Here is a 13,745-nt window from a genome sequence, read left to right as displayed (position 1 = left end):
GAAATTCCTTGCAATCCCTTCCTTCTGCTCCCAGCTGACACAGCCACATGGCAGGCAGTGCATGTGCAGATCATGTCTGGCCAGAGGCTTCACTCCTTGCCTTGGACAGGAGATGGGAGTGGGGTACCCACTCCATGCTGTGAGCACCCCCCTATTGTAAATGCAGGTGAACCTGGTGGGAAGAAATGATGATGTCTGACTCCAGTTCAGAAGGCTGAATGATTTCTTTATTATAACTATACTATAACACATTAATATACTATTTAAAGGAGATACTAAAACTATAAACCTACTTTTTCTAACTACCATATCTAACTAACTCACAACTCCTGGCCCTCTCGCCAGAGTCCAGCCCCAGGTGGGTTGGATTGGCCGTCAGGCGCAAACAATCCTCACCAGAATCCAATCAAGCAATCACCCCAGATAAACAATTCTCCAAACACATTCCACATAAGAAAAACAAGGAGCAGAAATAGAATTTGTTAATAGAAATTGTTTTCTCTTTCTTTCTTCTGTGCTCTATCAAAAATCCTAAAAGAGAGAAGAATGTGCCTTCCACACCACCCCACCCATCGAGGGCTGAGCAGCATGGGCTGCTCCATCCTGGCCTCATTCTCCTGCTCAGAGCTTTGGGAATGCTGAATCCATGGAAAGGATGGCTGGGACCAGCAGCAGGCTCACCACAGCCTCAAAATTCCCTCACCCCTCTGATGCCAGTGTGTGTTTTTCATGCTCCAGGCTGAGGGCTGCACAGTCAAACACTTGCTGTGGGTGCTACAGCATCTAGTCTGACACTGCTTAAATCAGAGAAGCCAGCAGATGACCTTCCTTGGTGTCTTGAACCTTTGCTAACTGCTCATTGATATAATCAGAAATTAAGTAGGCAGAGGAGAGGGAGTCAATGCTTTGTTTCCTGCCCTCTCACAGGCATGGGGTCCACTGCTGTTACTCACAGATGTGCACTAGGTTTCTGTGCAAGAATTACCTGTACAAAAAGATTGAGATGAAATTATTATAATGTATTTTCCTGCTCATCTTTCCTTATTAAAGATATACAACACGTAATTCTGGCCTTGCACAATAAGGGGTGGAGGACAGCACCTCTCAGCATCAGAATTTGGAGGTTCTCTACAAGAATATGTGTCCTCCTACTGCACAGAGCTTTTATGGACCTGCCTAAGTCCCAAGCGATATAACAGTTTTCCAAGAGCTCTCTCTAACTCTGAATTTTTGAGAGACTTAGGATAATTAATCTGGCTGTGACACTATGCAGAACACTGTAACAACCAGAAGAAAAATAACTTGTAAAAAATATTATTTTCTTTCATGCAAAGAATCAAACTTTAAATGATTCCATCTGTCACTTTCATCTGCACCCTGTTTCATTGGCTGGATTTTGCTCATTAAGATAAATTTCAAGCCAGCAGATCATTTTTACCTTCAGGGCTTTGATGAAATGTAGTGTTTGGGACTTCCTCCCCTCCTCCATTTTTGACAGCCTTGAGAGAGGAATAAGTGTTTCTCTCTTATGATGCTTTGCAATTTTAGGGAATGGCTTTGACCTTCCAAAAGGGAAGCACACAACAGTCAAATTCGTCCTGCTTTCCCCATGGGACTAGGAGCTGGCCAAACCCTCCCATTAAAAGTTTCCCACTCGACCTTGCATAATAAAACCCTCTTTTCTTTATTACTCCATCTCCTCAAAGCTTTCCTAGCAAACCTCTAGCCCTTTCAAAAGGTGGGCTGAAGAGCTTCCATGTTATGCAAATGGTTCAAATATCTTTGTTTCTCCTCTGAAAGGACAAAAAAAAGCAATTTGTTGGATTCCTTACCTCATAAGCAAACACAACTGTACACTGTGCACTCGGTGTGTTACAGCTCCCTGTGCTTTCAGTCCCAATGACTTATTTTACTGTAAGTGTTAATTATACATTGGAATGGTTTCATGAGGGATGTGATAAATCATCTGCCACTTAAAGTCTTTAAATCAAGGCTGGGTGTTTTCAGTGGGGTCCTGCTCTGTGCCTGGAGCACACAGAGGCTCCCAGTGCATTTACAGAAGGGTAGATAATGACATGGTCATGGTCAGCCGTGGTATTGAGGAATTAGGGGATGGGGGGATGGCCTTTGTCATGCAGGATGTAAGATTAGTTGGACTTAATGGTCTGTTTTGGCCTTTAAATCTATGAATAGGGAAGAGGAAAGAGGAAAAAGAAAACAAAAAAGAACAAAAGTCCCTATTATAGCAAGCATGTTTCTGCCTTCTGAAAGCAGAGCCAGAGGGACTGCAGGCAGCTGGGGCTAGAAATGAGTGCTGGGCACTCCTTTGCACTGCCCCTGCTCCCAGAGCTCCCCAAGCTCTCCAAAGCTCCCCAAAGCTCCCCAAACAGGTCCTGGCAAGCAAAGCCAGGAGCCCAAGCCCACTGGGATTTGCTGACGTGTTTCAGAAAACAACAGACGTGAACACACACACAGTGCTCAAATGATTTTCAATTCCTTTCCCCCCTTGAGGTCATTTTAGGTGTTCCAGAACTAGGAATCTAATGATTTTTCTATTTCTAAATTAAGCTAATTAAAATTTTAATCTGGTGGACATTATCTTGTTGCATAATTAGAAGAGCTTATATTGCAGTGGTTTAGTTAGTACCAATCCTTTTTGCTTTAAATTGTGTTTCATTAATTGAACAGGGCTTAGATAGGTGCTTATAAGGTCCTAAGCCAACTATCTGCTCTTAACAAAATACTCAATTCTCCCTTTCAGCTGTACCTGCTCTGAGCCTGCAAGCTTTATGCTATAATAATTTTCCTTTAGTGAAGGGTGGGTTATTACACCCATGATCCACATGGGAATTTCAGGAACTATAGGCTCTGTCACAGACACCATTGTAGACTGAGTTCACAGAGCAAACACAAAGGATCCTTGCTGGAAAATGGCAAATCCAAACCCTACCCACTGACTTGCTGATATCATCTGCTTAACCATAGGTTATTGCATAATCAATTACTCCCAGTCCACTATTAAGTCCCAAAGAATCTTTCTATGGACTAGACTGGTATTACTCTGCCATATATTTGAAAGAGACTACAGTTAATTAATTTAGCTCATCTGCATACCTAAAGTTCAGCTAAGCCCTCTATTGTGTTACCTGCTATCATTTCAGACACGTAGGACTTCCAAACTCCTGTAGAAATAGAAAGGGATTAAACTCATCTATAGAGATATAAAACAATTGGAGAAGTTGCTTTTAAACACTTCCCACAGGGCCCTGTGCAGAGTGGGAGCTGGGATCTGGCAGAACATTTCCCGCTGGTTCTCCATCCCACCAGGGGTCAACTTCCCTCCAGGACTTTCCCTCCAGTGCTTTCCAAAGGCACTGAATTTCCTGAAAGTGTAAATAACACTTTAAACCACAATTTATCTACTCCTGGGGCTAAGGCACCTGAACCAGTGAATGTAAATCACTTGGAATATTTATGATGTACTGACACATTTCCATTCTAAAATAGGAGTCGGACACACACAAATCTTCATAAATGCTTCTCTGAAGCCATCCCCATCCCGTTCACCCCAGACACAGTCACCAAATCTGCACAGGAACCTTCACAATGCCTGAGGCTGATGTGGATGGGCTGAGGGCTCTGCTTCTACCACAACAAATAAGTAAATAATTACATTAATAATGAGCCAGTCCTTCCAGCTGGCCAAGTCACAGGAGCCAGGGCACTTTTGCTAAACAATTTCAGATTTTAAAAAAGCAAGCAACCTTCTGTCAAAACTAAATAGCTCCATGCAGCAGAAAAGCTGCTATTTCTCCATAAGGAAAGCAAGATACAATTCAGTATAAAAATTCTTGGGGCTTTTTTTCTGGTTTTTTTTTTTTTCTTCCTTCAAAACACACAGAAAGACCCTCAGAAGAAGATTTGAAAACACTGATTATTCCTCAGGTAGCAGCTTCTTCTGAAAAGATGGAGAGTTTTATTTTAAAAATTGCATCCGAGGTCTTAAAAAAAAAAAAAAAAAAAAAAAAAAAAAAAAAAGGCAGCAATTTCATTAGGCTCCATTGTCGGCTCCCCTTATGAGCTGCTTTGGGATTAAGGGGTTGACAGCAGCCCCTTAATGGGGTTGAGAGCAGCAGGGAATCTGTGGATCTGTGGGATGTGGAGCTCTCAGCATGGCAGTGGCTGGGCACAGCATGCCCAGAGCAAACCTGCAGCTCCCAGCGCTGGCTCAGGGAGCTGCTGCCAGGTGGGGAAATCCTGCGGAGCTCTCACAAAGCTGAGCTCAAACATTCGCCTGCTCTTTCAGGTCCTGTTTGGAAATCAGCACCAAGCTGCTCCACAGTTGCAAAACAGACAGTGCTTAAGCAGAATCCATTTCCTAACCAATAACTCATTTCCAGAGCAGTCAGTGACTCTGCCCAAGGTGAGTCCCAGCAGCCCTCTCTGCATTTAATTTGCACACTGGGTTTTGTTCAGGATGCAGTCCCTGCATCGCCACCTCTCCAACACTGGCATTTTCCAGGCTGACAGCCAAAGGGATGCTTAGGCAGACATTCCTGCAGACAGAAAGCTAAAGCTGCTTTGCTTTACATTTGCTCCAAGACGGGCAGGATGAAGAACAATGGTTTGCATCCAGGCAAAATATCTGAGCTCATCACTCAGACAGAGTTTGCTTGCAATGAGCGTTCCACTATGCTCGAGGCAGGGAATGGGAATGGCTTCTGCTGACCAGACCCTCTACCTCCCTGCTCCCTCTGCCTCTGGAGTTGTGTCTCTCACTTAGGTGATGTCAAAACTCAAGGTGTATTTGCTGTGAAGACAAGGGTTCACACCCCATTGTGTCACCCTTCTTGAATTCCCTCTCAGGGATCCTGAAGAATGGGACCACAGCAATGTTGATGGGAAGAGCCTCTCATCCAGCCTCCTCCCCAAAACAGGGTTATCACCAGCACTAAAAAAGCTTGGCCATGGTTTTATCTAGCCAGAACATGAAAACCTTCCAGGCTGTAGAGGCCACAACATCACTGGATGACCATGCATCTGCCTCAGAGCGAAGTTTTCCTGATTTCCAGTTTGAGTCTCCCAAGCTGCCGTTGCCCCTTGTAACGTCATTTGCCTTTACCAATAAGAGTTTGGCTCTGTCATTTCTGTCACTTCTTCACCAACCCAAACTAGCCCAAGGCACATCAGCCACAACCTTGAAGGGCATCCCAAGCCCCAGAAATCTCCCTCCTCTGCAGTTTCTTCAGTCAAATGGGGATCAGCCAGTTCTGGGAGCAGAAGTCTAGGTCTTGGTCTGTACTTCACAAAATACATCCCAGTCCCTTCAACCCAGCCAAGCAAAGCCTGCTCAGGACACCACTGAGGGGGGCACAAAGTTCTCCCACACATATTCTCCAACAGCAGTGCTGAGGCACACATGCTAAGCAGGCACAAAAGAGAAACAATTCAGTTATTGTTTGTCCTGCTCATTGAGTTGTCTGAAAACTGCAGCTTGGGCAGGCATTAAAGCATCTACAGCCTCAGTGGCCCAGTAGATGCCCACTATTTGGTGGCCTCCAGCTATGTCCTAAAGCCTTCTCAGTCTCCAACCTGACTAAAGCCCGCCCTTTCCACTTAACTTCCTAGTTTACATGGCAAAACAGCTTCCCAAAATATCCCTGTGGCACACCAAACAATCTTGCTGTCAGGACTCAAATTTCAGTGTGACTGGTAATAAGTGCACCAGGCATCAGAACTAGGTTATTAAAATATCTTTCATGATGAACAATGTAAAATAAATGTGGATAAATTGTGTTATTCTGGGTCATTTAATTTTAAGTGCAGCAGCCTCTGTATTTTTTTGCCACTTAAAAGATATGCAGCATGAAACAGCACAAATAAATACAGATGTAGAGAACATTAGATACACTTTGTAAGAGCAAATTATGCACATTCACATTTCATTCTACTTAGATCAAAATTAGATGGTTTTCCTCCATTATCTCAGTGGATACACTAAAAGTCAGTGATTTATGAAAGAAACCGGTGTGAATGCCATTATAATTGATTAACCTAAGAGACTGGTGACCTACTTATAGATATACAAATATGATTATAATTGTGCAGTAAGTAATTGAATGTTCTGCAGGACTTCTTTATAATGTGACTGTAATGCATAAAAACAAGATGTAGAAAATAAACTTAAATGCCATGCATGGTCTGAGATCCTAGAGAGAGGTGCTGAGTGCTTCTTGGTCTCTCCTATCAAGGGGAATTGGTGTTGGAACCCTGCAGAACCAACCCCCTCCTGAACAACAGCATTTCCCTGAAATAGCCTGTCCTGTGGACAAAAGGCTGCACTGTGCTTTGTGGCTAGGATAACTTCAGACACCCTGAGCAGATCTCATTGTCTGGGAGATGCTGCACACAGACCCCTCCTGAGTCATCTCTACTGGAGCCCCCTTTCAAAGACCTTCTTTGAGCTAAGAAAGGGGGACAGGCCAGAGGTCATGGAGAAATAAAATGAAGTTATGGGTCTCTGTTTCTGAACCACACCTTTGCAGCACTGCCTAGAGGGTCTGGGGGTCTGCCAGACCTCAGGTCTCTGCCATCTGTGACTCTGGGTCTGGCACTGCTGCCCTGTCTGCTAATGGGTACGAGCACCCACTTGCCTGTGCTCCAGTCACAGGACACAGCAAAGAGCAAGAGCATCTCCCTGCCTCCAGTGCTTTGCAACCCACATACAGAACAGGGGGCAACAGATGAAGACAGTCCCCAAATGCTGGTAGCTCATGGGTTGAAGCCTAAAGACCTTCCTTAAACCATACAAATGGGTGTAATCTGTAATCCCGGGCAGTGCTCCTTGCTAATTAAGTTTCCCAACACCTCAGCAGTGTGTATCCTGCTGGACAATGTGCCAGCAGCACCCAGCCCACAGCTGCCTGGAGGCCTCATGGCATTATTATGTGTCACAGATTTTGCTGTATCTTTTGCTGCCAGTCACTTCTGACTTAATTTGCCTGAACTCCTCTGCACGGACACGGGCAGCAGAGCTAACCTTTGACAATGACACACACCAGCTCTCTGCAGAACAATATTCTAGATTCCCAATTTGAATGACTAAATATACCAAAGCTCAGTGATGAATTATTTAAAATCTGTCCAAATTTTGATGCTGCATACTGAGCTAGAGACTTGAATGCACTTCTGCAATTATGAGTCCCTCTGCCTACAGCTCCATCATGGAAAAGCATCCATTTAAAGCCCCTGGGATAAATGATCTGTTACAATTCCCTGGACTGGAAACCCTGGAGATGATGGGGGAGCCAGGAGTTGCTAGGATGGGATTGAGTTAATTAGCACTGTGTCTGAGGAGAGCCGTAACAGCATAATGAAACAAATAGAATAAAAGTAGTTTAAAGTGACTCTAGTGGATTGATGGGTGAGCTGCTGACGGTGGAACAGTCGGATTGCACCCATGCGTGCATGGCTCTGCATTTGTCATGCATTGCTCACACTGGGGGGAGGGATGAAGAAGAGGGTGGGCCACTGCAGCTCTGCAAGAGCTCCCTAGCATGATGTGTGTTAGGGGCAGAAAAGTGGAAACCATTGCTGGCAGCCCCTTGCTGCCACAGCACATCTGGCACAATGTCAGCCCTGCTTGTGAACAACCAAAGTCATCACCCCCTAAATCCTCATGGAGGATGGGGTCAAGTCCAGCACACACAGAAGCCACAGTCAGGGATGCACTGTACAGCAGGAATGCCTGGCTTCCCAAGGATAACCTTGTACACAGCACCTGCAACAGCTGTAGGTGCCCCACTGCTGTAGAGGGGTCCTGGCAGGGCTTGCAGGACTCCTCTCCTTGCATCCTGCCATGGGCTTTGTCAAGCACGTGCTGGTGATGGCTTTGCTATGCCCTGCAGCAGAGCAGTTTGTCCATGCAGACCCCAAGACATTTAGAGCCCATCCCATAGAAAAGTTTGTATCCCACCTCCTTAGGAGCTGCCTCTGAGCTCAGCATTCAAGTGACTGGATATAGATGGCCATGTTTGATTTCTTCATCCATCCTTTCCAGTGCTGAGAGCTGCCAGGGGATGACTGACAGGTTCTGCTTTTTCAGTGTGTTTTGCATTCTTTTCAATATTCAGTTGTCTGGAAGAGGAATATGTTTGCCCCAGCAATGCTGCATTTGAGAGAGGTGCTGGCTTCTTCAGCATAAATTGTTCAGGTTATTTTTACAGTCAGCATAAAAATACTGACGCTGCCGGTATGGATAGCTCTGTTATCATGCCTGGGGCCAATAAAGAAAGTGAAAGGGAAAAAAAAGCCACAAGTTAAACCCCTGCTTTACAGCAATCACATTCTTCCTTTTAATTTTTAAACTTCTCAAATTCCAGCTTCCATTAAAATGAATTGGTAAAAGATAAACAGAACTGCCAAGCTGCACTGTTTTGAAGGAGAGAGATGACTCCCAGCTTGGCCAACTATTCTGACTGCCAAATATAATATACACTAAAATGATAAAGCATAACAATGCAAAAGATCACATACTATCTCTATCTCTACCACAGAGAACTGGAGCTGTGCCCAGCAGTGGTATCTAGTTCTAAGCATTGCCTATCTACTGAAACCTAGAGAGAACTGCTGGGGACAGGTAGCAGCTATTAGCTGAGCTACTGAAAGGATATCTGCAGTTTTGCTTAAAAAAGAGGAGCATAAATAAACCTAGTCTGGCTTTCTCCTCAGTCCAAGTCCTCACTGCTGCTGCAGAGGCATTTATATTGAGGCTTTGCCCAGCCCATTATTGCCAGAGCCTGACCCACACAAGCCACATAGGAATTTCATTGCTCCAGCACCATGACATGTCTCTTTCTACAGAGCTGTTCCTCATTCCTACCAGCAGCAGCTGGGCCAAAGCCTCAATTTCTGCTTGCCCCCTTCACTTCAGTCCCCTCTTCCTTTCAGCTGCGCTCCACAAATCCAAGCTAATGAGAGCAGTGGGGCCAGACAAGGTGCCTGTGACACTCTCATCCCTCCACATATATCAGCTGCTCTTCCTTCCTGAGCATTGCTTGGAGTAAAGACAGACCTGCAGTGGAATAATCCCAATTTCAAGCCCATTGCAGAAATTACAAATGACTTGCTTCCAGCTGGATGAAAGGCTTACTCATTTCCCACCAGCACTCAGGTGGCAAGTTTGCCACATGAATAATTGTGTGTCCAGAAAAGTGTTCCACTGGTAGGGTTATTAGCAGGAAAACAGAAATTCAGTTGGAAAGCATTAATAAACCTTAAAGACAACAGCTGTTATGGTGATTGATCCACTATCCAAGTATACACAACTCATACAGGATGAAGGAGCAGAGGCTGTTGCACTGAGAAGTGGGAAAGGAGGCAGGGTTGCTATAGAGGCCAGGGATAAAAATTGGTACTATCAGGTTCAAAAGATTTAAAAACTCCACACATCTTTTCCAAACATGACTCAAAATTAAATTTTAGCAGTTTGCAGCATTTGTTAATTAGAATGGTACTTACCTTCTTTTAATACACATGGGCAATGGAAGTATAAGAGTTTAGTGCATGACACAGAGAAATTTCTGTTTATTCCCCAGGATCAGCAGATGCTGCAGTGTGAAGACTCCAGATGCCCAAAGGAACACATCCAAATGTGCCCAGTGCACCCATCCCTCCTCCTGAGGGGAGTGATGAAATCACCAAGCTCCTTCAAGGGCTGAAAGGAGGATTAAGGAGAGAACTGAATTGCCCATTGGAATGTCAGGAATTCCTGGCCCACTGATCTGGTGCAGGGCTCTCCTGCTCACTAATAGCTGCACATTGGGGACATGACTCCTTTCTGCTTGTGTGCATCAGGAGTTTGTCCTTTGGCACTCACTGAAATCAATTTTTGGTCCGTCTGGATAAGGATGCTGGTAAGAAAAGGAAAAAGTGAACCTAAGGTGGCATGTTTGGCATGTAGGAACATGCTGTACTCTTCTGCAGCTCCCTCTGCCTTCCTGAAAACATCCTTTTCTGAAGGGATAGCCCATCCATCCCAGCAGTATTGCCTTTGCAAGAGCTGAAAGGACAACCCATGGCATAGTAGAGACAGAGCAGTGGGAATTCAGGTCCCTCCATGCAGGACCATCACTAGGGCTGAGGGCAGGCTGTGATCCACCCCAAAGTGTTCACATCACGGCATTACAGGTTGTGCCAACTGCACTATTCGGTGTTGAGCTCACTGTAGTATGTTTCCTTCCAAAAAGAAACAAAAACAAACACTTTCCAGTATATTATTTCAGCTAATTATATGAACCAACAGTATTTCATCCAAACCATTTTAGGAAAATAAGTGGAGAATGTTTGCAAAACCAAAGCAACCATTTTTCTCCTGCCAGGGTGGCAGATGCAAACATAAAGAGTAACATGTCCATACATCTCCAATCTCAACTTCTTATGAAACAAAATAAAAGCAATCTGGTTGTGAACTGATCCAAAGCAAATACAGTATTTCAGAACACGCCACATTTAGTTGGTGGGGCTGATTTATATGATGCAATTTAAGGACCAGTGTGCAAATACAGAGGGGAAGACTATTTCCCCTTCACACTTTCTTACCTCGCAGACACTGTTTTTGTTCTGCATGTAAGTGAGGAGCCCTTGGCCTCTGCAGCAGCTGCCTTTGAAGGATGAGCTCTGACAGGTTTCTATGGCACTTCCAAAAAGCGCTGTTTTACAGACCAGAGGTTCCTTTCGTCATACAGAATGTTTTGCCATTTATTGTGTGATCTGTGAGATATCACACAGTGGCCTTCAAAATAAATACTGCCAAAAGCATCCCCTGCCCAACTTCAGTTAGCAGGCACTAACTCTATTCCAAATTTACAGCTGGAAACAGAGGCAGGGAGAAGGCAGCAGGAGGCTCCCTAGGGAAGTGGTGGAGTCATCAGCCCTGTAAGTGGTTCAAAAATGAGTAGATGTGTCACTTCACAGTACAGGTTAGTGGGAATGGTGGCATTTACTTGAAGGCTGGACTTGATGAACTTGGAGGTCTTTTCCTACCTTAATGATTCCATGGTTCTGTGACCTTCCTTGGGACATCTCCATGCACTGAACGTTGGTGCTGGCAGTGCTGCAGCCAGCGGCCACCACCGAGCCTGGGATGGCAGGCTGGGATTGCCCCATGCTGCACAATCTCCTCTGTCACACATCATCTGAGAGGCAAACAGCTCATTGTGTTTGACATTTCCACAACTCTTTTTCTGAGGAAGTGCTGCTCCAGCCATCATCTCTGTTCTGTTTTTAGATTTCATGGTCAGTTTCCAAGATTTAGTGGCTTTTCAGCAGGCAGAAGAGCATCTCGGTTGTGTGGCACTGCAGTCCTACTTAGAGATAATTGCCAAAGTAAATCAGAAACAGGGGGAGACCTAGACCAAAAAAATGGAAATCACATGCTTTAAAAGTGAAATTAAAAATAAAATAAAAAGGAGGAGAAACAAATACCACCAGGATAATCGTCATTTTCATTAAGGACATCACTAAATTCCAAAATAGGCCCAGTCCTAGTTTTCAGTTTGCATCCATCCTTGGTCCATCATTTTGCAATTTACCTAGACATCCATTTGTTAGAGACCTGCAGGCTTTCTGAATGAAATCCTCCAGCCATCCCTCATGGGCTGCAATCAGGAAGGATGCCAAGTGCTCTGGATGGTTGCTGCTGCTGCCTTGAACAGAAGTGCTCCTGAGTCCTTCCCCAGCTCAACCCCATCCCACTCCCTGTTCTCTGGAAGAACCAAAGCTTGAAGTCTACACATGGCCAAATCTGTGTTTCACATCCAGAAACCTTCATTATTTTGGGCTGCATCAGCCCCATAGCCTCACAGGCTAGTGCAAGACACCACCAGGCTGGGGTTGCTCTAAAGTTACACTTCCCAGGAGAGAGGGAAGTCACCAACAACAGTAAATACATTAATTTAGTGCTGTCTTTGCTGTTTCCCTCTTGTTGCCAGCAGTCACATTTGGGCATTTTGCACACTGGTGGTGTGAGGGGTGCTCTTGATCAGGGCTGAATCCCAGGATTTGGAGACCCCTGATACCTGGATTTCATGAGCAAGGCAAAATAGCCACTCTGAATTAATGAACATCTTATGGCAATGCCAATAAAACAGATTTGCTAATTAATACCAATTCAATTACATTCATTAAGTACTCGGATGTCTAACCAAAGTTGTTCTTCCCTCACATCTGCAAAACTTCAAGCGAGGCTGGACACTTCCCTCAGCTTCAGCGGGAACCTGGCAGCTCCTGGGACAATGAGCTGTGATATAAATTGCTGGAGTGCCCAGCCCTGCTGGTGGCTGCAGGATCCCCAAGACATCCCAGGACTTTTCTGCAGTGAAATATGCTTGATATGGAGATCAGGTACACTGTGCTGTGCTGCATCCAGGAGCTTTTCCCAATTAGCACTGAAGACAATCTCCAGTCTCAAAGTTCAGATATTCCAAGTCTGAGGGTTGTTTAAAGTTGAGCATGGCCGAGCAGGGTTAGACCTCCATTATTTTCTAACACTAGCTTTTCTGTCATCTTTATTTATTATACTTAATACTCTCCTAATGGAGACTTTCCCTGGACTTCTTCTGGGATTCTCCTTTCTCTTGTGATGAGAAACATTCCCCTGCCAAAACACAGCCATGACATGATGACTCAAATTTGCAAAGTCACTTTGTTTTTATGATAATCTGATTATCAGTGCAAAAAGAGACCCCTTCATTTTCATAGCAAAGTAGCCTGTTCTGCTTCAGACAGAACTCTGGATGTTTCCATAATTACACACTGACCTGGGTTGAACAAGACAGCTAAAAGGTTATTTTATCTCAGCATGACCAGATTTTATCAGATTTATTCTGTCTAAAGAAAGTTACATCACAAATGAATGACTTCAGTGGTAGATTGCAGTATGAGAAAAGCAAATTATTTGGCAACTATTCCCCTTTTCTTCTCCTCCTTAGTCACCTGGTTTATAGGGCTATTAACAAATTCACCCTGGCTAAAAATGTAGCCTTAGAATAGAAGAGACAACCTCACTGCTTTTTCACTTCATGCAGTTTTATTCTGAGTCCCTTTTTTCTCTTGCCCTCTAGAGACTTCATGCCTCTGCGACACTTTCTGATTCTCTGCTGCCAGTCTGGGAGGGTGGCCAGGAGATGAAGTGAGGAGACTTTTTTGGTGCTTTCCCTGAAGGACAATGGCTCCTTGCTGTAACTACAGTTCTGCAAGGTGCTCTGTGCATCGCTCAGCTCCTTGCACACAACCTTCCTTCCACCCATCCCTACCCCAGGTGAGTCCCACGGAGGGCTGGACTGGATCTGCTTGCAGGTAGAAGAGGAAGCACAGTGGTGCCCTGTTGGGTGGGTCAGCCCAGGCACTGCCTCTCCATGCAAGGTTGCTCCTTTTATTGCCATGGTCCCTTCTTGCTGCAAGCATGATTAATGCCAGAGCTCTTCAACCATTTTCCTGTAGGAGAATTAAAGTTTTAATGATTAACCTTTATAAATTACAAGAGCAATACTCTAAATAATAAATAGTTTCTGGCCAGGTCTGAGCTATTATGCTCCAGCATGATATGCTGAGCCCCCATCTGCATTTATTTTCCATACTGTATTCAAGTCCTCTTATGTCATTGAGATAAGCAGTCAGGAGATATGTGTTTTCCAAAATGATGTCCTCATTCATCATTTCTTCCTCGCTGCTCAGCCTGATTACAT

Source organism: Taeniopygia guttata, chromosome 4A, assembly GCF_048771995.1.
Source record: "Taeniopygia guttata chromosome 4A, bTaeGut7.mat, whole genome shotgun sequence".
NCBI classification, from domain to species: domain Eukaryota; kingdom Metazoa; phylum Chordata; class Aves; order Passeriformes; family Estrildidae; genus Taeniopygia; species Taeniopygia guttata.
The sequence above is the reverse complement of the archived record's forward strand: the minus strand, read 5'-3'. Positions refer to the sequence as shown.